We start from the raw sequence: 27,582 nt of genomic DNA on the forward strand, positions 1-27,582 counted from the left end.
GGTGATGCAGGGCAGGGCACTGGAGACCAGGTGACAGTAGTGATCATCTGGGCACTCTCCCAGTTCTCCCTCCCAGCACGTGTGTGGCCTGGAGGATATCGGATGGTCAGGCCCTGGCAGGAGCAGGTTCTCAGTGCTTCTCAGTGGGATGGGGTCCTGGTGGGCCTCTATGTCCACACCAGGGCAAAGCAGGAAGGGAGTGCTGGGATGGCTTCATCAACAGCTGTCAACTCCTTACCTCAAGAGCTGCAGGTCTGTGAAGACAGGGTTCTGTTTCTTTTTTTTTTTTTTTAAGATTTGTTTATTTATTTCTCTACCCCCCACCCTGGTTGTCTGTTCTGTATGTCTATTTGCTGTATCTTGTTTCTTTGTCTGCTTCTGCTGTTGTCAGCGGCATGGGAATCTGTGTCTCTCTTTGCTGAGTCATCTTGTGCAGCTCTCCATGTGGGAGGTGCCATTCTTAGGCAGGCTGCACTTTCTTTCTTGCTGGGTGGCTCTCCTTACAGGGTGAACTCCTTGCATGTAGGGCTCCCCTATGCGGGGGGCACCCCTGTGTGGCAGGGCACACCTTGCACACATCAGCACTGTGCATGGGCCAGCTCCACATGGGTTAAGGAGGCCTGGGGTTTGAACCATGGACCTCCCATGTGGTAGATGGATGCCCTAACCACTGGGCCAAGTCTGCTTCCTGGGGTTCTGTTTCTAATCTGGGGAGATGAACATCATGTGATGAGCAGGCAGAGACTGGATGCCTCTAGGCCTGGCTGCTGGGCACTGTCTTAGCAGAGCTCCCCCAGGAAATGGGTGAGAGGCTGAACAAGACAGTCATCTACACCAGGTCATCATGCAGGGAGCAGGCACAGCACACTGCCCAAAGGGCCAGTACAGGCAGAGGTGAGAGCAGCTACACAGCAGTCTCCACACTCAGGGTCAAAGCCAGTGAAGGCTTTAAATCTTTTTTAAAAAAAGAAAGAATAGGTGATTTGGAAGGCAGAAGAGCTGAAGTTAGAGAAACAAAAGAACACAGAGAGAAAAGAATGGAAGAACTGGAGCAAGAGCTCAAAAAATTGAATAACATGAAATGCAACAACACACATACCATGGCTGTTTGAGAAAGAGAATATAAGGGAAAAGGAGCAGAAAGAGTATTTGAGGGAAGAAGACCTGAAAATTTCCCAACTCTCATGAAAGAAATGAACTTACATGTCCAAAAAGCAGTGTACCCCAATAAGAATAGATGTGAATAGACTTACTCCAAGACACATACTACTCAGCATGTCAAATGTCAAAGATGAAGAGAAATTTCTGAGGGCAGCAATGGAGAAGTAAACCATCACATACAAGGTATGCCCAGTAAGTTATATACGCAGAAAACTACATGGTGATGCTAAAAGAAATCAATGAAGACGTAAACAAATGGAAAGACATTTCATGTTCCTGGGTTGGAAGATTAAATATCATGATGATGTCAATCCCACCCAACCTGATCTATAGATTCAATGCAATACCAATCAAAATTCCAACAACCTACTTTTACAGAAATAGAAAAGGTAAATACCCAATTCTTTTGGAAGGGAATAGCCAAAAGCATTCTAAAAAAGAAAAGCCACATGGGAGGAATTTCACTGCTTGACACTGAAACTTATTACAAGGCTACAGTCTTCAAAACAGCATGTTATTGGCATCAATCAGTGGAATAGATTGAGAGTTCAGAAATAAACCCTTGCCTCTACAACCAACTGGTTTTCGACAAACCTACCAAAGCATGCTAATGGGACAAAACCGTCTTTTCAACAAATGGTGCTTGGGAAAACTTGGATATCCATAATCTGAAGAATGAAAGAGGACTCCTATCTCACTGCCTGTACAAGAATCAACTCAAAATGGATCAAAGGCCTAAATATAAAAGCTAGGACCATAAAACTACTAGAAGAAAATGTAGGGCAGCATATTAGAGACCTTGTGGTAGGTGCTTTTTCTTGGACCTTGCACCTGAAGCACACACAACAAAAGAAAAAATAGATAAATGGGCAGGACTTTGTAGAGAGGGTGAAAGGCAACCATCTCAGTGGAAGAAAATATTTGGCTATCACATATCTGATAAGGGTTTAATATCCATGATATGACAACAATAAAAAGACAAACAATGCAATTAACAAGTGGGAAAAATCTTGAATATTTGTCCAAAGAGGAAATACAAATGGGGGGGGAAAAGCACATGAAAAAATATTCAACAACACTAGCTATTAGGGAAATGAAAATCAAAACTACAATGAAATATCATTTCATACCTATTAGAATGGCCACTATTAAAAAGACAGGAAAACAAGTGGAGAGGATGTGGAGAGATTGGGACACTGATTTACTCTTGGTGGGAATGTGGAATGGCACAGGCCACTGTGGAGGACTGTTTGGCAGTTCCTAAAGAAGCTGAATTTGCCATGTATCCTAGCAATGCCACTACTGGGTATGTTGCCAGAACAACTGAAAGCAGGTATTTGCACACCAATGTTCACAACGGCATTATTCACAATTGCCAAAAGCTGGAAACAATCCAGATGTCATCAACTGATGAATGGATAAACAAACTGGTGCATTCACATAATGGAATATTATGCAGCTGTAAGAAGAAATGAATTGGGAGGAATTGTGGGAACAGGCCATTGGATTAGGGAGGTAAGACAGAGCTCTCACTGAAACAAAGGGGAGAGCCAAAAGCTGCCCTGAAGACAGCTTTGGGGTACGGCAGACCAGGACACTGCTTCACAACCCCAGGAAAGTGGGCAACAGAAAGATGAAGAAGCCCAAAGAACACACTGTGAGTTATTAAACCTCCCAGTGGCTGAGAAGGGCTCCCTCCCCCACCCCTGAAATATTAAGCAAGGACAAAACTCCTGGTGAATTGCATCTAACTGAGAGGAGAGCAGACATCTTCCTCCCTGCCAGTTGCTTTGGATATATAGAGAATGGGAAGGCGCTCTGAGTCCTCTAGGAAGGTACTGGAGAAACAAAGAAGCCAAAGGAAAACTGTGAGATGCTCACCCCTGTGGCTGGGCCAGCAGCCGAGGTGGAGCCAAGATTCCTGGGAGGAAGAGGGGTCTGGAGTGTGGGGGGTGGTTTCTTGTCAGTGAGTTTGGCCAGCTGAGCCCCCTTTGAATATTGGAAGGGATGCCAAATCGACAGGGAGAAGGGAGGGGGATCTCCTCAGGCAGGCAGTCATGCCCAGCCACCCAGGTAGAGAGGAATTAGATTAGAGAGGAGGCAGGTGCCTCATCAGCAGGACTCTGGCTAAACTGCAAGGAATCAACTCTGCCCAAGGGAAAGGGGACAGACAGCCTTGTGAAAGGCTAACTACCTAAGGAGACAGGTTAGCTCACTGGAAGATCCACTGGGTAGCCACTGGGTTACCAGGCATCCAGCTGAAACTTCATGACAAGGATCCTACAGACATTCCTTTTATATTAGCTTTTCTTGGATCTCTCTCTCTTTTTAAGTTCCTTTTAAATTTTTCTTTATTATATTCACTAAAACCTGGTTCAAAACTTGCAGAGGGCAGACTGTAGGCTGATTAAATGATGAAAAATAGCAGCCTGAAAAGATCCTTAGAGGTTTAAGAGAGAAGGCTGTTTTTCTCCGTTAGTTTTTCTTTTTTGTTCTTTTACTTACTTTCTCCTTTTTTTGAAATGTGTTGCTGCTGTATTGGATCTTGTTTGTTATATTTCTTGTTCATTTCTGTTTCATTTTCATTTACTGAATTTTTTAACCTACTCTATTTCTTTTCTCTCCCGCATCTTGCTGTCTTCTGTTTTCTGTTGTTCTTTCATTCCAATTCTTTTTGTTTGGTCTTCAATTTTTCCTGTTTTTATTTCTTTTTTCTGTGTTCTTTCTTTTTTACTTTAAAAAAAATATTTATTCATTTATTTCTCTTCCCTTACCCACCCCTCATTGTCTGTTCTCTGTGTCTATTTACTGCGTCTTCTTCTTTGTCCACTTCTGTTGTCATCAGCGGCATGGGAATCTTTTCTTTTTGTTGTGTCATCTTGTGTCAGCTCTCTGTGTGTGCAGCACCATTCCTGGGCAGGCGCTGGGTGGCTCTCCTTATGAGGTGCACTCCTTGTACATGGGCTCCCCTCCTTGGGGGCACCCCTGCATGGCACAGCACTCCTTGTGCACATCAGCACTGTACATGGGCCAGCTCCACATGGGTCAAGGAGGCCTAGGGTTTGAACCGCAGACCTCCCATGTGGTAGACAGATGCCCTAACCACTGGACCAAGTCTGCTTTCCATCTTTTTTACTTTTTTATTTCTTTCTCTTCCTTATTCTTTTCCTGTCTCATCCCAGCCTTTGACTGCATCCTATATATTTTTCTCTATTCTGTTGCTCATTTCACTGTTTCTATTCTACATTTTTATTCTTTTTCCTCTGTACTTCTTATTGATGTTAATTACTCACTTTCCTAGGTTTTGTATGGTTCCTCTCTTACCTTAGCTATTATTATTACTATTATTATTCTTCTCTTCCTATCTATTTCTTTTCCACTGGTCCTATTTTTTTCAAAGGAACATAGACAACAGCAAAGAAAGAGAAGGAGAATGAAATATCAAAGTGAAACCTTACAACACACACACAAAAAACAAAGTAAAAACTTAGAGAGGAGAGAGAACCTAATCAACTGAATAAATTCATCAAAATAAACAGATGCCTAGAAGACAACAAAAAATTACAAGCCACCATAAGAAACAGGAAGACATGTCCCAGTGAAATGAACAAACTAAAATGCAGGAGGAGATGCAGAACATGGAACAACAATCAGACATGTCCAAATAAGTTTCATGAGCAGCTTAATGAAGGGAAGGAAGAGATTAAGGACATTAAGAGGACACTGGAAAAACATACTGAAGAAATTGTAAATACACATTAAATAGATAGCGGATATGATGGTGATGAACGACACAAGCCAAGAAATCAAAAACACACTGGAAGCACATCAGATTTGAACAAGCAGAAGAAATGATCAATGATGTGGAACACAGTACATCTGAAATGAAGTGGATAGTAGAACAGATAGATAAAAAGATAGGAAAAAATCCAGCAGGGGTGTAGGAATTTGAATAACATGAAATGCTCAAACATATACATTATATGCATCCCAGAGAGAGAAGAGGAGGGAAAGGGCACAGAAGAAGTATTGGAGGAAATAATGGCTGAAAACTTCCCAAACCTATTGAGGGAGATGGATGTACATGTCCAGGAAGTGCAGCGCACCCCAGCTAGTATAAATCATAACAGTCCTACTCTAAGACATACACAAGTCAAATTGTCAAAAGAGATCCATCACATACAAGGGAAGCTTGATAAGATGAAGTGCAAATTCTCATCTGAAACCATGGGGGCAAGAAGCCAGTAGTATGGCATAGTTAACATGCTAAAAGAAAAAAGCTGTCAGCCAAGAATACTTTAAATGGCAAAGCTGGCATTCAAAAATGAGTGAGGGTTCAAAATATTCACAGATAAACAGAAACTAAGACATTATGTGAATAAGAAACCTGCCTTTCAAGAAATACTAAAGGGAGTTCTGCAGGTTGAAAGGAAAAAACAGGAGAGAGAGAGAGTTGGAGGAGAGTGTAAGAGCAAAAATTTCTCATTTTAAAGAGAAATAAAAACAATATTTAGCATATATAAACCTAAAGAAAATACGGATAATGTAAGTAATTCCTTGACAGTAATAAAATTGAACATGAATGGATTAAACTCACCCATCAAGAGACACAGATTGGCAGAGTGGATAAGGAAATATGATCTCTCAATATGCTGTCCTACAAGAAATGCACCTTAGACACAGGGATGAAAGGAGGCTGAAGGTGAATGGTTGGAAAACAATTTTACAAGCAAATAATAACCAAAAAACAGTGGGAGGAGCTATACTAATATCTGACAATTAGACTTTAAATGCAAATTACTGTAAGAGACAAAGAAGGACACTACATATTAATAAAAGGGACACTCTATCAAGAACAAAAAACAATAATAAACATTTAGGCACCTAACCCGGGTGAATCAAAATACATGAGGCAAACACTGGAAAAACTAAATGGAGAAAAAGATGTCTCTACAATTATAGTGGGGGATTTTAATACACCATTATCACCATTAGACAGAACATCTTTTTTTTTTAGATTTATTTATTTATTTCTCTCCCCTTCCCCACCCCTCCCTAGTTGTCTGTTCTCTGTGTCTATTTGCTGTATCTTCTTTGTCTGCTTCTGTTGTTGTCAGCAGCATGGGAATCTCTGTTTCTTTTTGTTGTTGTTGCATCATCTTGTTGTGTCAACTCTCCATGTGTGTGGCACCACTCCTGGGCAGGCTGTACTTTCTTTCATGCTGGGTGGCTCTCTTCATGGGGGCACACTCCTTGCACATGGGGCTCCCCTATGCGGGGACACCCCTGCATGGCATGGCACTCCTTGCACACATCAGCACTGTGCATGGACCAGCTCCAAATGGGTCAAGGAGGCCCAGGTTTGAACCTCAGACCTCAAATGTGGTAGACGGACGCCCTAACCACTGGGTCAAGTCCACTGCCCTAGACAGAACATCTTGACAGAGAATTAATAAAGAAACAAAGACTTTGAATTATACATTAGTGGATCTGGACCCAATACACAATTACAGAACATTACACCCAAATACAGCAGGATATACATTCTTCTTGAGCACACAAGGATCATTCTCCAGGATAGACCACATGCTAGGTCACATAACAACTCTCAGTGAATTCAGAAAGATTGAAGTTATACAAAAGCATTTCCCTGACCACAATGGAATGAAGGTGGAAATCAGTTAAGGACAGAGAACCAAATCAGGCACAAAGATATACATTTTATTTTATTTTTTTTATTTAAATTTTTTTTATTGAATTTGTAATAATATTACATTAAAAATATAGATGTGAGGTCCCATTCAACCCCACCCCCCCCCACCTCTCCCCCCCCCCCCCCCAGCAACACTCGTTCCCATCATGACACATCCATTGCATTTGGTAAGTACATCTTTGGGCACCTCTGCACCTCATAGTCAATGGTCCACATCATGGCCCATACTCTCCCCCATTCCATCCAGTGGGCCCTGTGAGGATTTACAATGTCCGGTGATTGCCACTGAAGCACCATCCAGGGCAGCTCCATGTCCCAAAGACGCCTCCACCTCTCATCTCTTCCTTCCTTTCCCCATACCCATCAGCCACCATGTCCACTTTTCCCAATCCAATGCCACCTCTTCTATGTGGACATTGGATTGGTTGTGTCCATTGCACCTCTATGTCAAGAGGAGGCTCAGATTCCACATGGATGCTGGATGCAATCCTCCCACTTTCAGTTGTGATCACTCTAGGCTCCATGGTGTGGTGGTTGTCCTTCTTCAACTCCATCTTAGCTGAGTGTGGTGAGTCCAATAAATCAGATTGTAGGTGCTGGAGTCTGTTGAGGCTCAGGGCCTGGCTATCACATTGTCAGTCCAGAGATTCAAATCCCCTAAATATATCTTAAACCCCAACATTAACTGCACCTCCAGCACATTAGCATGGAAGTCTTATGAAGGAAGATCCCATCTGAGTCCAGATTCATCACACATAAACACCATTTCCAAAGAGGGGCCATCTGACCTGGTAGTTAACCCCATCGGCCATGACCATAACTCCCATGGGTCTCTTTAGCCCTCAAAGGAACCAATATCTGGGGGTTGTATCTGCTTTATCTGTCTCTCTGACTCTGCTCAGTTGTGCATGAGGGCAATCCTTCTGCCAGCCTCCAGACTCTTTTTTAGAAACTCGTAGCCATATAAATTCATTTCTCCTTTCCATTTCCCCCTTACTTTAGGTCAAACAGCATTTTAAAGTCATGTTATTTTATGTAGACAGGGATATTCTGCTGATCTGCATTGAACCTTCCATATAAGGTCATTTTCCAGTTGCATCACCAGTTGGTAGTTGATAGTGGTCCCTCGGTGCCAGGGAGGCTCATCCCTGGGTGTCATGTCCCACGCTGGGGGGAAGGCATTGCATTTACATGCTGAGTTTGGCTTCGAGACTGGCCACATTTGAGGAACATGAAGGCTGACAGGAGGAAATTCCAAATGACACATTCTTAGACAAGCAGTGGATCAAGGAGGAAATCACAAAAGAAATTAGTAACTACCTTGCAAGAATGAAAATGACAATACAATGTATCAAAACCTATGGTTTTGCAGCAAAAGGTGTACCAAGAGGGAAATTGATAGCCATAAATGCCTATATTAAAAAAGAAGAAACCGTAAGTTGCAAAGCAATAGGAAAAAGCCCGAGGAGGTCTGAAAACCAGAGAATGGAATTTAGACTTGATCCAATAAGCATAGATCAAGTTACTAACTAAAGATTTTGGGCTACCTGGAAAGTCATGAGGAGTAAATGGTCCAAACTGAATAGAACTATTACAGACTGGAAGGAAGAAACTGGAAAGTGAAAAGATCACTTACTTTTGTTAATGTACAGTGGTGATGGTAACACAACATTGTGAATATAATTAACACCACTGTATTATATATCTAAATGTGGATAGAATGGGAAATTTGGGGTGGTATATACATTGATAGAATACAAATTAAAAGTAAACATTAGGACTACACAATACAGTGAACCCTAAAGGAAACAGGACTATAATTAATAGGACAATTATATTCTTCACAATTTCTAAAAGAAGGAAAAACCTAAGTAATCATAAACCAATGAATTGATAAGCAAAATCTGGTATTTTCATACAGTGGAATATTATTCAGAAGAAAAAATCAATTGCGGAAGCAAAGACAATGTGGAGGAACACTGAGCATATTAGGTTGAGGAAAGGAACCAGACACAACAGGGCAAACACTTTATGGCCTCACTAATATGATCAAAATACAATGAATAGACTTATGGAGTTGGGACTATGAAATGAAAGGTGGGAGATGGAATGTGGACGAAAAGGGGAAGATGATGCTGGGTATATATAGAATACTTAATCAGGTAAAATGCATATATGGTAATGCTTGAACTTGATGGTAACACATTATAATGAATGTAACAAACACTGATGATTTATGAATGAGAATGTAGCCAAAAACAGTGTCTAGGAAAATTAAGGTTAGAGGACAGCTGAAGAATACTGGGAATGTAGAACAATGATTTTGGCAGGAGATTGTGATTAGTAAGATAGAGGAATGGGTTTCTACCACATGTTAAGAATGTGCTGATACAATGGAAAAATATAAATTATTTGGAACTATAATTAACACCATTGAGATGATTTTCTACCAAAAGCAAGGTTGATACTACATTAATGCTCAGGGCTAAAAAAAGACAGGAATTTGGTTTTATGAAATATGAATAGGACTAAGCAGTTTTTCTCTTCATTATGTTTTCATTAATATTGCATAATTATGACATTTAACTAATCTCTGTATCTTTATGAACACTACAGGAACAACTGAGTTAGAATTTGCAATTAGACCAGATAAAGATGAGAAGGAAGTTTTTAGGAGGAATGTACCCATAACTTGTTGAGCTGCATTTTTCTGTTATATTTTTCTGAATTTGAAATAAGGTTATAAAAAATAGTACAATGATAATAATATTTACTCATTGATTGTAACAAAGGTCCCACACTAATGTAAAATGTTTAAAATGGGGGCAGGAAATGGGAACACTTTATGCATCTTTCTGGAAATCTACAACCTTTCTAATAAAAAAATCTTGAAAGCAAAGATAAATACCTCTTAATACATGGGGCAATGAAGTGGTACTAAGAATTTTAAAAAGGACAGAATTTGCAGAACTCAAGTAAATGCTGTATTTTTTAAGGTGGGGATAAGGTGAAGGATGACATATGAGTTTCCAATCCCAGGTGAGAGTCAAAATCAGTTCCAAAAGGGCAGTTGGTTTCACAGAAAGATAAGAAATTACATTTTAGACACATTACATCAGACCCAAGGAGGGGACATTCATGTAAAAGCTACCAAAGAAAAAAGGTGGATGCTGGATTCAAACAAATTGATGAAAAACCAATGCTTAAGTTACAGATTTGTGAGTAACTGTACAAAAAGCACAAGTAAATGTGGGTAAATAAGGGATCTGCAAAAGGAAAAAGACTGGAGAGGGTAAAAAGCAAAAGTAAAAAGCCTTAACCACTAATTTTAAACTGAGAATATGGAGGAAGTGTAAAGGAGGGAGAAATAAGGGTCCAAGAGGATCTGAACAATGGGGCTGCAGAAATCAAGAAAAAGCAACGATTCAGGAAGAATCTATGTCATAGGAAGGGGCTTTTTATGACTTTGAAAGTCTATGACTTTCTAATCACTTTGAGAAACAATGTGATAGAGTAAGAAGAAACACTGGATTTTGAATCACTGTTTTGACTCTTCTTAGTTCATTAGAACTACAGAATATTTTCACCAAAAAAAATTATGTAGGTATAGATAGATAAATGGATAACCAAAACTTACAAGTGCATGTAGAAAGATTTACTGGATCATATCAAGGATCAATATTGTAGACAAGGGATACTTATTTCTTCTACCCCAATTTTTCCAATAGAAAAATTCCAAGTCCTCTAAATTCATTCTCAACATCAAAAAAAAAAAAAAAAAAAAAAAAAGAAAACAAAACAAAACACCATCCACAAAAATCACATTATATAGAATAAGAGAAGTGTGGTCCTTCAACCATACCAAAAGAAGGGTGTCATAATAAAATACATCACTAATTCAGAATTAAAAGCATTTCTTTGAAAGTATAAAACTAAAATTAGCACTATACTTTTAAATACATGTCCCAGAGACTTAAATCTTTGGTCTGTTCATGTGCTGGCTGAGCCCTGAATCTCAGCAGGGTTGCAACACCTACTCACCAGTTTACTGGACTCACCCAGGACAACTAACGAGGAGATGATGATGGACAACACCTATCCCAAGGAACAGAGAGTGTGTGCAGCTGCAAGCAAGATGGTTCCATCCATCTGCCCCATGGGAACTAAGCCCTTCTCAATTAGAAACAAGAGTGGGCATCACCATCCCCAAATCCTCAAGATTGGGGAGTGAACAAAGGACTAAAGTAGACTTAGTAGTATACAATTAAAGACTTATTGCTGTTTTATTCTAACAATGGAAATTACTTTGTAATTGGTAATTTACATGGTAAAGGCAGTGGCCACCAGAGGTCCTGAGGGGGAGGAAAAGAGAAGAATAGGTTCAACATGGGTGCATTTTCAGGACATTGGAATTGTCCTGCATAACACTGCAATGACAGATACAGCCTTCTATACATTTTGTCATAACCTATAAAGTTGTGTCGAACAGAATGTAAACTATAGTCCATGCTCAGTAGCAATGCTTCAATATGTGTTCAACAATTGGAACCAATGTACCACACTAATCAAAGATTTTCTTAATGGAGAAAAGGGAGGGAGAGTTTCAAACTCTTGCTGCAGCCAACAATGGCTCAAAATGGCGAGAGGTACAATGATATCACCTCCAGACTAGCACGGTGTCATGGTGCTGAAGGACACTATGCACCAGGCTGGTGGAATACTGGAGCCTGCCTTCCTAGCTCTTCTCTAGGGTCAATGGTGCTGCAACATGCTGGCTGTATGAAGGGCATACCAAGTGGAGCAATGATTACCAGAGACATGTAAGTAGAACTTAAACACAATTGACACTATGGCCTCCTCCCATGGAGATAGAATATGTATGGTATTGCAAACCTGGAGCTTAGATCTATTAATTGCCACTCAAAAAGAAACATATGCATTAGTTGCTGCATTAATTAGTATTAAGCACAGAACCTATATGCCTAATGATTATAATGAGACATTTCTGTTCTAGATCATCTGCAGAGGGATATTGAACATGTTAAAAGGTCCTGGTAAACTTCATTTACTAAGTAGTTAATGAAAGGCATGCTTAACCCAGGTCTCTTCCTAGCCCTTATTCCAAAACCTGTCCCATTCATATCCTGGGGCTGACTGGCAAACCCACATGCCATCCTACCAGGGTTAAGCGTTTTCCCACCAGGAAGGAAATGGCAAACAGGTGGCTGCAATGGTGGGGGCTCCATGGGGTGCAGGTCAAAAGGCTATCTGGGAGCTCCTTTAGAGACACTGCACCCACACTAACAAAACTGCTTCAGCTTTAAAGCAATTTCATGTTCCATCTATTCTTCCCTACTCCTCCTCTCATGACCTTTGGTAACTACTATTTTATATCAATTTTACAAATTCTTCGGTTACACATGCTAATAACTACAATAGCAAAAAATCTGCAGTGGTCCATGGTTGCATTCCCCACTTTGTTTATCCCTCAGTCTTGACGTATTGGGGATGACATCCACTCTGCTTAAGAATGAGAGGGGGTTTAGAACTTATTCAGCAGATAGAAGGAATTGTCTTGCTTGAAGTTGTATATACTCTCTTTGGGTTTTTTTGGATGGGGGTTGTCCATCCAAAATTTGGATACCAAATTTGATAACTGTCTTCTAGGCAGAAATTCCACCACCCAAGTTAGAAATTTTTAAAGTTTCTTAGTGACAGGACAAAACAACACCTATATCTGGTTTTTTCCATTTCTAATCCTGGAAAGAATTCCTGAACTCTCAGCAGCCCGCCCCTCCTGAGAAGGCTGCACACTGACAGGTGCTCACTCTGCTCTCCAGCCCTAGCTGCATACTGTGGTGCCTGTTCTGTGGCAGGCTGTCTGGTGACACTTGCCTCCTCCTGTACACATGCAGAAGTCAGAGAAGGAGGGAAGCTCCCCATCCTGCCTGCCTGTATAAGCCAATTTCTCCTATTAGAACTGGAGTGTCTTCACTGATACTGCAAGAGATGGACTGTAGATTCCATGTGATGTCACTACATCCCACACCATTTAAGAGCTAACCTGATTCCTCCTTTCCCAATATCCTTTCGATGTATGGAGAGAAAGTACTAGAGCTTTATCTTCCTATCTCCTATTGCCTCACTCAGCTCTAGTTACATTTCACACACTTACATAATTATATATAATATTTTATAAGCAAAAGCAAAATGTCTGGCTGTCCTATATGTTGAGAGTTGCTCACAGTCATGCAATAAATTTAGGACAGGCCCTAAATACAATCCCAGCATTCCAAACTTACAATCATGTCTTCCTTTTCATTCAAGTTTCTCTCCAGTGCTTCTCAAGACATGTGAGAGGCTTGCTTTTGAATGAGGTAAGTGCATGCAGAGCTCAGATGAAAATATACCAAAATGAATGCTCTTGAACAATCAGAAATGCAAAGAATCACAAATAGAAATTGAAGTATTCAACCCATATTGTATGAAGAGTTACAAATAAACAACTAATGTGTATATCACTCACTGGAAGGAATTTATATATTTTTAAATATTTTATGACCTATGTATGTGGATTTGGGTACCTTGACACAACATGTCTAACATGAGTAAAAATTAAAATATAAAGAAACAAATGCACATCACTCCTATAATGATACCAAATGAACCAGGCACATCTGAGACATACACATAAAGAATTACATAGAAAAACCCAATATTAATGGGGTAAAAATAAAAAGATATATGCAGACCTTTAAGAGACCATTTTTCCCAATTAAGTATTTAAAACATTTACTAGGAAATAAGTTATTCTTAGTAAATTGTTGTGTTAGTGTGATATAAAAATAGGTATTTACAGTAGCACTGAGTATTATATACTAAAAGGTACTTGGTGCCCAAGGAAATTTCCTTATTAAAACTTACTAAAGGCAAAGGATTTATCTCTTTTGTTCCTATGAAACTCTGGTCCATGTTCCAAGACTACAGGCTAGAATTGTACAAAGTCACTTCAAAATGATACCAAGCAGTAGTTTAAATTGTTCAGGCATTTTCTTTGGTCCCGTTCCTGACTTACACCTTCCTCCAAAGCCAGAGATATATTTATATGTGAGTAAAAGCTTATACCATGGAAAACCATCATACAAATAGCTTATAGATACTTGTAAGTGCCAACTGTGACCAAAAATAATCGGACTATTTGTAGTATGCAAAATAAATTCAGTAAAAGATAAATGCACTTAAAACTATTCACAATTTTTGAAAGTGTAGAAGTCAGATCACGTGTTACTAGATCTACCATTCTATTTTATGTTGGTAAAAATAGTTATGGTAGGACCATGAAGACTTAAATCTAAGAAGAATCACAGAACTATGAACTAAAGTCACTGTGGCAGATAAGATCAAAGAACATTTCAAAAGTTTCATCCTTAGATATGAAAACTAAACACAGAAATGACAATAATTCTTTAAGAAATAAAATTTAACATATCAGTATACTACAGCTTTAAAATATTTTGCTTAAATAATAAAAAATTATGACTGGGATAGCATTGATTAGAATGTTTCTTGAATATTGTCTTACTTACAGAGTTTTCACGGGAAAACTGATGTAGACAACTTTCCTCAAGTTCAACATTTTATGAGATTAATGCACTACATAATAAAAATGTGGGAAAAATGGCTCTGGGAGTTTTGGGACACGTATTTTCTCTTAAAATGTTTCTCTGTTTCTGAAAATAGTGGAATAAAACGTATTCCTTTAACATAATTCTGACTAGTTTCTAGAAATAATCCTTCACTTAACATCCAATTATCTGAGAGTACACATACCATATTTTAGATTGAAAATATCTGTAAGTCTACATAACAATTCAATATTCTGACATCTTTTTGATAGTCATGGTTACACTATTAGTCAGTGTTCTCTAGGGAAACAGAATCAATAGGAGATATCTGTCAATAGTAAGAGATTTTATATGAGTCTCTCACAAGACCATGGGGATGCACAAGCCCAGGTTCCACAGGCAGGCTGCAAAGCAAGGGATCTACTGAAAGTCCACTGAAGGTTCTTGACGAGTGTCTGGGAGACAGTGGTTGTCCAAACAGGAGCTGGGAAATTGTCCTGGAATGCTGGAATCACTTCCCCTTTTAAGGCATTCAGCTGACTGGATAAAGCAGTACTCATTGCTGATGACAATCTCCTTGACTGATGGAGATGCAATTGGCCATCTATGCAGTAAAGTCACTGGTGACTAAAGTCCATAAATGTCCTTGTATTACAACTAGCTCAGTGCTTGCTTGGTCAAACAACTGGGCACAATTACTTGGCTGAGTTGACACATTAGCCTAACCGTCACAGTTACTCCACTCATTTTGAATTGTGCACCTTTACAACTAGAAGTTTCTTTCTAATGATTTTTACCATATCTATGGCCCCTCATACATGGGAGACACTTACATATTTTAATGTAACATTTATTGTGATCTATGTATCTTAAAATAAACCTCAAATTTAAATTTAAAAATTTAAAAAAATAAGAGGTTCTGCGGGTGGCAGACTTGCCCAGTGGTTAGGGCAAGTGGTTAGTCCGTCTACCACATGGGAGGTCTGTGGTTCAAACCCCAGGCCTCCATGACCCATGTGGAGCTGGCCCATGCTCAGTGCTGATGCACACAAGGAGTGCCCTGCCACACAGGGGTGCCCTCCGAGTAAGGGAGCCACATGTGCAAGGAGTGCACCCTGTAAGGAGAGCCGTCCAGCGTGAAAGAAAATGCAGCCTGCCCAGGAATGGTGTCCACACACGGAGAGCTGACACAACAAGATGGCACAATAAAAAGAAACACAGATTCACATGCCACTGACAACAGAGTGGACAAAGAAGATGACGCAGCAAATAGACACAGATCACAGATAACCGGGGTGGGGAGAAGGGGAGAGAAATAAATAAATTTTTAAAAAATAAGACATACTGATTATGCCACACCCCACCCCACATCACTCCTCCCACATCAACAACCTCTTTCATCAGGGAAACACTCACTTCATTGGGGAATACATCTTGGAGCACTGCTATACCGCATGGATTATAGCTGACATTGAAGATTACACTCTCTCCCAGTCCATTCAGTGGGATATGGCAGGATATATAATGTCCTGCATCTGTCCCTGCAATATCATTCAGGACAACTCCAAGTCCTGAGAGTGCCCCCATATCACACTGCTTCCTTCCTCTCCCTGTGCTCAGCAACTCCTCTGTACACTGTCTCCACATCAATGATACAGTTCCTTCCATTGCTAGAGTCACAACAGTTCTATAGTAGAATACCAGTAAATCCAATCTAATCCATATTTTATTCCACCATCCTGTGCACCCTGGGATAGTGGTGTCCACTCCACCTCTAACTCGACAGGGGGCTTAGATCCCACATAGCTGATGGATGCAATTCTCCTGCTTGCAGTTGTAGACTCTCTCAGTTCCCTGGTGTGGTGGTTCACCATCCTCACCTCCCTGTTAGCTGACCTGAGTAAGTCCAACGAATCGGAGATTAAGGTGCCACAACTCCGCTGAGGCTCAGGGCCCAGCTGGCACATGGGCAGTCCAGAGATTCAAGTCTACTGAGTATACACCAACTCCAGGTTCAGCAAAAGTGACAGATGAGGCATGTGTAGAGAGGTCACATGTGAGTCCAACTCCATCACACTCGGGGGCACAAATTCCAAAGTAGGGTCCACTGGCAAGGCATTGAACACCAGAGCCATCTGCCATGACCGTAGAACATGTGTGCCTCTGTAGCCCTCAGGAGCACCACTATCTGGGGTTATCTACTTTAGCTGTCTCTGGGATCCTGCTGAGGTGTGCATAAGTGCAACCCCTCTCATGACCTCCTGACTCATTTTGAAGTCTCTTAGCCATATAAACTCATTTGTCTTTACCATTTCCTTTTATTCAAGGCGTTTTTCTAGTTGCATCACCAGCTGCTGCTTGGGAGCAATTCCTCGGTGCAAGGAAGGCTCATCCCCAGGAGTCATGTCCCATGCTGGGGGCATGCTGAGTCTGGCTTAGACAGAGTCCACATTTAAGCAACAAGGAGGCTCTCAGGAGTAACTCTTATGCACCCTGCAGCTCTAGGCCTAGTTGGAATTTCAAGCACAGAGGCTCATAAGCATAGTCATCAGTACCAAGGGCCCATCATTGGATCATCTTTCCTCACTGGTCTTTGCCTGTGCACTAGGGGGACTGTTGCTGTTCTGCTGGGGAATGTGACAGAGCTCCCCTAGCTGGGAACTCATCACTCCCTCAGTTGTTGTTTGTAATTCCACTTACTATGACAATACCCAACGAATATCCAAAACTTTTTATATAGCCTATATACCTGCCCAGAACTCCCTCCCAACCATGTGCCCCCCATCAATGACACCCCACACCAGTGTTCCTCCCCTGCCATAGTTGAACCCCACTGTGATTCAAAACTTCTTCAAAAATGAAGCATAATATATTGCCAAATTTGATCAGTACGAAAATGAAATAGTAATAGGTTTCAAGATTAGAAACAAAAGTCATATTAATTTAGAAAATCTGAAATAAAGTAAAAAACAGGGGTACTAAAAATTGAAAAATATCATAAAACTTTGGTTTTGATATTTTGCCTTTCATCACTGTAATACCTGTTGCCCTGTAAGTACAGTGGCAAGGCAATCTCTTCCATTCCTTCCTCGGTGCCTACACCCTTTTTTTTTTTTTAATTTTTAATTTTTAATTTTGTCTTCAAAAAAATTTAGATCACAGTAAAGTCACATATACAATAGAGGGGACTCCCATATAGTCAACATCAAACCCTTTTCCTCCCTTCCCCAGCAAGATCTTTTCATATCCTCTTAAGTATGGGTCTTCACACTCCTTTTCTCCACTGCGCCTGTCCTTCTCTAGTTTCTTTCTCAATCTGATTATTATTGCCCCTTATTTAAACTCTTATTTTGGAAGGGAACAACTGCCATATTGTCTAGGTACTATCTTTAAATGTGTATATATTTTCAGAATCAATTATCTTTAAAGGTGTTTTCAATTACATGTCTTCAAATACATTTTATTTCTGAACTTAAAATTATATTTATGAGTATTTTACTCTTACAATTAAATTTTAATTTCTCATTGTATTTTAGTGCTGCCTTTCCAATGACTCTTATCATTCATATGAGGCATTTGAATTTCAGTTTCATTTTTATTTAGTCTTTTAATTTGGTTTTTGTGGTAGCAGTTTTTAGATTTTTTTAAAAACTTTATTTCTAGTGCTAGAGATTCCCAATCCTATAGGTTCAGAGTCATTTTAATAGGACCTACAGTTTTGTCAACAATTGGTTTTCCTATTATCAGGCATATACAAGATCTGCCAAAGTAACTTATGTATAGCACATGGTCCAAAAACTCATCAGTAACTTTTGTGCATACTGTATTTAAACACTTTATTTTAGAAATAACCTCTAGCAAAAAAGAATAGATGTAATTTTGTTTACTGATATTTAAAATTTTTCCATCTACACATAAAAATCCTGCTGGCCACAAGACACCTTGATTCTCTTACTGAGCATCTTGAAAACACGTACATTACTCAGAATTGTGTGGATTCAAACCATGAAAATGTTGGTCTCCTACTAATGGGGTAACACTCTGGGATTTCAGAATTGCACATCCAGGCTTCCTGTACCCTGGGGACATTCTGCTGCTACGTGGATTGTCATTTGTGGAAGTCACTAAACCCTATTCACAGCTGCATCTGTAGCATCTTTTGTGGAATCTCTCTTTTTTCTTTCTTTGTTTCTTTCTTTTTTAGTCAGGCCAGGAAAAAGATTTTATTTAGAAATGGAAGAAAGAAGAGAACTTGCTGAGAAATGGAGAGGATGGAAAGAAGCACCATTACTGGTGTCGGCTCCTCTAGGCAGAGAAAGTGAGTTCTGGCTTGTGTGGTCATCTTCAAAGCTATTAATTTTCCCTCCCCTTACTAATGCTAATGGGAAGGGGCCAAGCTGCTATTGGTTATCCCACCAGTAATGGGAGCCAAAGTTGAGTACTCTTTGGAATATGCAGTGCCTCCCCTCAGTCCAGGAAAGAGTCCCAACTGGAACCTGAAAGTCAAGGTCAAGGCCTTGTCTGTTGGCCATGTTGTGGCTCATCTCCTCATTTCCCTGTACTCAACTGTCTCAACTCGCCCTCAGAGAGTTCATGCAATTATTCTTAAAGGGGTGCTGAGGGGCCAAGGTCATTCTTCTGTAGTTGCTTCCTGCTGGTTAGGGCAGTAGTCCCTGCCTGACAGGGCATGAACCTCTCTCGGTCTTCTATTGTGTTTGAGGAAAAATGGGTCCACATCCTGGTTGGAACTGGATGGAATCCCCACATGATTAATAAGGCATTGATTCATAAGAAATAAACTTAATTCAAATTTTGAAAATCCATGGTCCCAATAAAGAGATAAAGAAGATGGTGGGAAAAAGACCCAAAAAGGGGTACAGTCATGACATACTAGACCACAAGAGTGAGAAAGGACAGGTACCTTCAAAGGCTGCTCCCTCCCAAACTTAATGGAAACAGCATTCTTCCTAGAATTCTTGTATGCTGCTGGTTAACTCCAGGGAGAGACTGTAGGAGACCTGCTAGGTTTTGGTATGAACTTCCATCCCAGTTCCTACAGCAGTGTTATGCTTAGGACAGCTAGGAGAGGTGTGAAGAGGGACTGCCCTAGACAGAAACTCAGAGACAGTATAGGCAGCAAGACAAGCACATGACAAAGAAAATAAAGATGGTACTTAAGAGAGCCATTCCTTTATCTTACAGCTACATTCCTTACCTACTTATAAAATGAATTAAGTTTACCAAGATTTTTAACATGCTCAAAAGCCTTCTGCATATGATCTAGAATTGAAGAGATATTATCATATTCATCAGTATGTAGGTAAGTACTTCATACTAATCAATGCATGAATCAATGCACAAACTCCTCTTTGAGCTGCAGTTAATAGATCTAAGCTCCAGGTTTGCAATACCATACATGTTATCTCCCCGTAGGAGCAGGCCATAATGCCAATTGTGTTTAAGTTCTACTCACAGTACTCTGATCACTGTTGCTTCACATGGTGAGTCCTTCACACAGCCAGCGTGCTGCAGCACAGTTGATCTTAGAGAGAGATTAGGAAGGGAGGGCTCCAGTGTTTCACATGCCTGGTGCACAGTGCCCTTCGACACTATGAAACAGAGACACTATCGAGGCAATGTCCATTGTATATCTCGCCATTAGCAATCCGTCGATGGCTGCGGCAGGAGTCTGAAGCTGCAATGTACTCTTCATCCTCTTCAGGAGCATATCCAGAGATCTGATAGATACCTTTATTTTGTAGAGGTCAGTGACCAACTTGGCCAACAACTCAAATGGACAGGCAACATGCAGGGTATTTCAGCCAGGTTTGGATGCTCAAGAGATTTTAAAAGAGATAGACTTCCGTATTGTTGATCTTTACATACTTTCTAAATACCTCCAATATAATCTATAACATATTAAACGATATTACTTTTGCCAAGTTATGTAAATGAACAGGTATTTTACTTTAGCAGTAAGGGAGAAACTACTTTCTCCAGTATTTTATGAAAACTAAGGGTTCCCAAAGCAATCAAGAGTATCTTTCCATACCACCACTTTAACATGCAGATTGAGGTGGCCTCTGATAGGTTTCCCTGCTATGAAGTTACCCTTTATTAGTAATATCAATGTACAGTTCTAATTAATAATGGTTTCCTGGAATTAGTCCCTTAAATGCTTCAGTTTAGAAGATGCTTTTCCAAACTCCATATAATTTACCATAACCACGTGGACTGGATACTTCACATTAAAATAAGCTTATTAAATTACAATTAGGGAGGCATATGTAGCTCAAGTGACCAGGTTCCCATCTACCATATAGGAGGCCCCAGCTTCAATTCCCAGGGCCTCCTGGTAAAGGCAAACTGGCCTGAGCACTGTAGGGCTGAAAGTCCATTGACATGGAGAGTTAACAGCCCATGCTGTGCACAGCTGGTGCAGCAAGTTGACATGACAAAGTGAGACACAGAGGAGAGACACTGAGAGATGCAGCAGACTGCAGAGATGAGGCGGCTTGTGAAAGTGAATGCCTCTCTCCCACATTGGAGGTTCTGGGATCGGTTCCCAGAGCCTCTTAAAGAAAAGTCACCGGAAGCACATGCGAGTGCAAAAACAAAAAGGTGGGGGGAATAAATCTTTTTTAAAAAATTATAATTAGCAGCCAATGAAGCTTACTTTATTCATTGAAGAGAGGCAGATCTACATTGCCTCTGTTTAACTTAATTCCATTAAACATGAATTTAGAATTTCATTGTCTTAAAGACAATATATTATTTAATTGGCATTCTATAAATGTAGGGAGATTACACCTAAGTTAAATAAAATTGAAATCATCATAGTTTATTCCAGGAATGTTCTTTTTCCTTCCTTTACAAAAGGTTTAAAACTTCCCTTGTTTAATAAAATTCTAAAACTGTGAGTAATCTTAAAAGCATACTGAATGCTAGGTTCTGGAATATATTACAATTGTTTAATTTGTTTCAATCATAATTTAGGAAAGATCTTCCATAGCTTTCAAGGACTTTTCTTTTGCTTTCTGAAATTCATTAGTAGGATTATTAACCACCCTTATTTTAAGGCTATTGAAAGGTTTAAATTGGGGGACCACAGGACAAACTGATTTTTAATTCCACAGCCAAGATGATTGTTTTAATCTGCTACACCTAGCCCCTCACTCAGAGCTCTAGCAAAGAGAAGGCCCAAGGTGCTGGAAAGGTTAAAGGGCTCAGGAAAACCTTTCCCTTTCCCAAATCCCAAATGCCCCACTCCCTTCCCTTCCCACACTTGCCCACATAACAACACCCCTCATTAGTGTGGTACATTCGTGACAATTGATGACCACATATTGGAGCACTGCCACTAAGTGGGGATCATAGTTTACATTATAGTTTAAATTATCTCCCATACAATTTTATAAGTTATGACAAGACATATAAAGGCCTGTACCTGACACTGCAACATCATTGAGCACAATTCCAGTGTCCTGAAAAGGCCCCTTATTACACCTATTTTTCCCTCTCCCTCCCCTCAGAACCTCTGGTGGCCACTGCCTCCTCATCAATGATAAAAGTTCTTCCATTACTAGAATCACAATAAGTCTGTAACAGAATAACAGTAAGTCTACTGTAGTCCATCATTCATTCTCTGATTGTGAGGATTCTGGAATGGCGATGTCCAGTTTGTCTCTGAGAGGAGGCTTAGAGCCCAAGGGGCAGGCGGATGGACTATCTTCTTGTAGTTGCAGACTCTGTTCTTTGGAATGGCTGTTGTCCATTCTCATCTCCTTGTCAGATGTCCTTGGTGAGTCCAAGAACAGGATAGTAGGTGTTGCAAACCTCTTGGGTTACAGAGCCCAACTGGCACATAGAAAACCCAAAACTATAAGTCTCTTGGACATAAACCTATCAATTCTATTACTAACTATAGGTTCAAATACAATTGGCAGAAGAGTCATGTGTTTGGAAACTGCAACTGAGTCCAACTCTGTCACACTGGGGAGCATAAATTCCAAAGTAAGACCCAATGGGGGGTGCCAAACTCCTCAGACGTCAACCCAGCCTATAGTGTCTGGCTGTCTCCAGAGCTCTCAGGAACCAGCTCTTTGAGGCAATTATTTACTGTAGCAATTCAATCCTACTAGGGCATGCATAAGTGTAACCTCTAGAATGATCTGCCCACTCACTTTGAAGTCTCTTAAACCATATAAACTCATTTGTCTTTACTGTTTCCCCCTTTTGGTCAATGTCTGTTTCCAGTTTCTTTGCTACTTGGTGCTTGGCAGTAATCCCTCGGTGTAAGGGAGCCTCATCCCTGGGCATTATGTCCCATGCCAGGGGGAAGATAGTGCATTTATATGTTGAGTTTGGCTTAGAGAGAGGCCACACTTGAGCAATGGGGAGGCTCTCAGGAGGTAACTCTCAGGCAGCCTATAACACTAAGCTCGGTTTCAATTTCAAAAGTAAAGGTTCATAAGTACAGTCATCAATGTCAAGGGCCCATCAATGGCCCATGCTCTTTTACTAGTCACTGCCCCTATACTCAGGGGATTCTTGCCATCCCATTAGGGAATGTGGCAGAATGGGAAATTTAATGTTCTCTTGGTTATTGTGTGATTCTTCACCAATTGTGACAATGCCCATGAACATCTGACCACACGCCTCACATACATGCCCCAGGTGAACCTCTTCCCATGAATCCCTCATTGACGCCCCACACCAATGATCCTCCCCTGCCACAGCTGGAGCCCTTCTTAGATTCAACATTTCTTCAAAAAATGAAACCAATGAAATGACCAAACATAATTAATAAGAAAATGAAATGATAGTTTAAAAAATAACAAAAAACTTTTTAAAAATTGAAAAAAAAATTTAAAAATATTTCATTATGCCATCACTGTAAGATCTGTTGTCTTGTATGTACAGTGACATTTTCTTCCATTTATTCCCCTAGTGTCTTATTTTCTTCATTGTATCTTCAGAGAATCTTTAGGTTATAGAAAAGCCATGTGGAGAATATAGGGTATTCCCATATACTCAATATCCTCCCCCTTTCCCTGTTTCCCCTACCAATAATATTTTACATGTGGATGGTACATTTGTTACAATTGAAGTACACATATTGAAGCACTGCTATTAATCATGGTCAATGATTTACATTATGGTTTATAATTTGGACCCTACACTTTTATAAATTTTGATGACATTTAACAAGGTATGTATGCATCACTGTAAGACCATGTGGAACAATTCCATCACCCCAAAAATGCCCCAAGTTCCACCTATTTTATTTCTCTCTCACCTCCCCTTTGGACCTGGGCAAGCATCATGCTTCACTGCTTAAAGAACGAGATTCATAGTTGCTTACAACAACACTGAGGGCTCCATATACTGGCCTGTCCTCCCATTTAAGCACTGCCTACAATCTCAAGAGACTCCTGCCACTCTATTTGAGAACACAGCAGGACTCCCCAGGAGGCCACCCCTTCCCTCTCATTATGTGGGTCTCCACCCTCTGATAACACATACTACGATGGGATGAACACTCACACACTCCCTAGAAGCCTGCCTCAGGTGGGCCCTGGCCTGCATGCTCCCCACATCCAACACCCTAAACCAATAACTCTCCCTTCCATATTTGCCAAAATAATATTCTCAATGTTGTCATTTCAACCACATACCCACAAGTGCCAATAGGTTCACCTGCTCCCTCCCCCAACCCTCCCCCCAGTTCCATGTACAGTCCAACCCACCCTCCCCTCCCCAACCCCTCACAAGCCAGCACCACCCAACCCAACAGCATCACTGCACTGCTGTCACACCCATTCACTACACAACTAATCCCCAGAGTTCATCTGTTCCCTCCTCCAACCCTTGCCCCAGTTCCATGGATAGTGCAGCCCACCCCCACCCTACCCCTCACAGAGCAGCACCACCCATCCCAATAAACTCACAGCACCACCATCATGCCCATCCACTGCACAGCTACACCCTTCCATCTTATCATCAGTTTTCCCCATAAGGGCACTGGCTCACAACACTCTATACCATTTCTGACAGACACGTAAATTTAAGCAAGGATTAAAATAAAGTGGTCATTTACTGGCAAAGCGGTCATTTACTGGCAAAGCAGCTGTGTTTCATGGATAGGGCACTGCCCTTGGAGTTTCCACTCCCAGCTGAGAATCCAGGTCTGAGTCATATTAAGTTGTGAGATCTCAGGCAAGACACTGGACCTTTCATTAACCTTCCCCAGCATCTGCACTACATACTTTATATACATTAAGTCATTCATAGACAAATGTCATGGTTGATTTACAACCCTCCTCCTCAGGTGGAAAAACTGAGGTACAGAATTCTATGTGCACAATGACAAAAAATAGAAGTGAACTTCATCAGAAGTCATAAGTTTTGTCAAAGGACATTATCAAGAAAGTGAAAAGAACCTACAGAAATAGTTGCAAATCTTATTTCCAGTATGGGTTTAAATAGCCACTATGTATAAAAGAACACCAACAACTCAACAACAAAAAGAAAAACAACCCAACTAATAATGGGCAAAAGACTTGAACAGATAATTCCCAGAGGATGTATCAAATACCAATAAGCACATGAAAAGATATTCAAAGTCATTATTCATTAGGGAATTCCTATAGAACATATGGTATCTGCAGGGTCAGCATTTGTGACTCCATGGAGGTTGAAATGATCTGGAAGATGTCAAGAAGACACTAGCAATTTTGGAAATTTAGGTGAGATACAGAACAAATGGGAGGCACCATGGGAACTTGTCATTGAATTTTAGAACCATTTGTAGGCTGATTATTACAAGTTACTTTAGGTTGCCATTAACTACAATTCTTTTCTTCTACTGTCTTTGCTATTCTTCTTACAGTAAGAAGGATGGCCCAGCAGCAGCTCATACTGTACTTGTTAATCTACAAACTCCACTCTACCCTCCTGCCCAAGGCCAGAATACTCCCTGAGTAATTCATGGTTAAACACCAACGTGCTCACAGATACTCTGTGACCTCTGAGCTCCCAAGGAATAAATGATAGTGGAGCTTCCCAAAGACCAAGAAGATGAGGTGGCCCATCTAATGCTGAGGTGAGGTCACTATTCTTTGTCTAGGATATAAATATTACCTTTCTTGTTTCTTTCTCTTTCCACTGACTTCAGATAAGGATATCTAATTATGTATATTTGATATATACAATTTCCTAGCAGAGGAAAGCATCAAGTGGGGTCCTCTTCAAACTGACCCCTTCTTTAAAAGGGCATCCACAAAAGGCAGCAGATTATAAACTCCATGGTAGGGGTCTTGACCTCAGCAACTTTTTTTCCTCCACTGATTAAGAATTTTGTGATCGCAAAGCAAAATGGACTTGAGGGATTTATGTTTTAGCAAAGCATGTGCTCTGCCACAGACATCTGTGGCTTATAGGGCCTTTGACTTGACCACCGTTTCCCACCTGTTCTTCTAAAGCACCAAGGGAACAAAGTACCTGAGCAAACACCACACAGCATGATCCAGTATGGAGTTTTCATTTCTGTAATTGGGAATGACTCTAAGTGGAAGCAAAAACAGCACATATTGTGGAAGCACCCACTCTTGAGGAAATATCTGCATAAGAAAATCAGAGCATTCTTCCTGGCTTTGTCTGGAGAGTCATTCTGCTTCCATATCCTGGAAGAAATGAGGATTGGGGTATGGTTAAAAAAAGAGATTTTCCAGGTAAAGAACTAGGTTTTACAAGCATCAGTGTTCCCTTAGGTGGCATGAACTCTGTGTACAGGGACTGGGGACTGTCTATGTGCAAGTCTGAGTGGTGTGCTTGGGAATGTAGGGGCAGGGGAGGGGGTGTGAGTGTGGGTCCTGGAGAGGGGCAGTGGGATGCAAATCCTTGAACACACTTCTAGCCTCCACTCTACACCCAGAACCCAAATCCAAGGGTTAGGAATAAAACCTGAACTTGCTCTCAGTTGAGAGGGATTGCTGTCCAGCTGCCCCTCAACACTTCCCAAGGCCTGGCAGGCTTTCTGGAGGACTTGTGTGAAGGGGCTCCTGCCTGGCTTCTTCCACACACTGGCTCTCACACTCCTGCTGACATGGTCTCCTGGAATGAACCAGGCCCACCACAGAGTCTCTGGACCACAGGGCCCAGGGCTCCCTGCTCCTCTCAGAGCCCACAGCTCCAGTGAGACAGGTCAGCCCTGTCCCCCAAATTCTACCACCCCCCTCCCTGTGAACTTTCCTCAGGCCACACAAGTTTTCCTGTACTGGGTCACTTGGACATGCATAAATGTTTTCTTCCCTCCCTCCCCCAGCTGCCAACACTGTTCCAGAACAAGTCTGGTTCCAGAAATTATTCTGTACTAGTTCAAGAAAATGAGACTTGGGAAGAAAAAAAGAGATGAAGAGAAAGAAGAGGAAATGTGGGGCAGGGCAGAAGAAGAGGGGAAGGGAAACAAGTGCATATGGAATCCACTGCTTTTCTAGCTTTCTTTTTGGTATTTCAGGAAATTCAGCAAAATGGAGGGGAACAGTAGATAACTGCGATTAACATTTTATGTGAACATGCAAGTGGAGCTAGGAACTAGCTGGTGAAAATAGGCACAGGAGGTAAAGGATGCCCTAACAACTTCTACCCAGGGGACAGAAACACTTTCCATAAAAGCACCTCAGTTGCTCGGCCATCCAGCCAATGGCTCCTTAATTTGGGCAAGAGGGCTGTAGGTGCCTGTAGGGTCACCGTATACAGCTTCCTCTTCCATTAATCTCTGTGCCTTTCCCGATTCTGGAACTTGTGTTTGTGTTCCAGATCCTACTATCAACAGCTACGAAGACCATGCATGAACTGAAGGTCTTTGTCAGACCCTCAGAGGAGCTGGTGTTTGCAGACTGAAAGGCATAATTCCCTGAAATGGGGACACCTCAGTACTCGAACCCTTATACCCATTCTCTAATCAGCTGATTTAGTGAAAGTCTGGTTTTTAGTTTGACAGATTTAAAGGGAGGTTTAGAAAGAGATTTTACTTTTAATATTAGGTATTATTATATTAAACAATATTTATCTCCTACAAGT

General features: G+C 40.8%; 1 protein-coding gene across 3 annotated transcripts in view; it reads right to left on the minus strand.

Annotated features, from left to right (window-relative positions):
- Nucleotides 1-27,582, minus strand: part of LOC101426306 (leucine-rich repeat and calponin homology domain-containing protein 1-like) — a 128,348-nt gene that overhangs the window by 58,534 nt on the left and 42,232 nt on the right. For 2 of the 3 annotated variants that reach the window (XR_011645858.1, XR_011645860.1), the window contains exon 2: nt 26,107-26,183. The gene's annotated coding sequence lies outside the window, so the exon portion shown is untranslated. The other variant, XR_011645859.1, reaches the window with a different exon arrangement.

This window comes from Dasypus novemcinctus, chromosome 15, assembly GCF_030445035.2.
Source record: "Dasypus novemcinctus isolate mDasNov1 chromosome 15, mDasNov1.1.hap2, whole genome shotgun sequence".
NCBI lineage: Eukaryota > Metazoa > Chordata > Mammalia > Cingulata > Dasypodidae > Dasypus > Dasypus novemcinctus.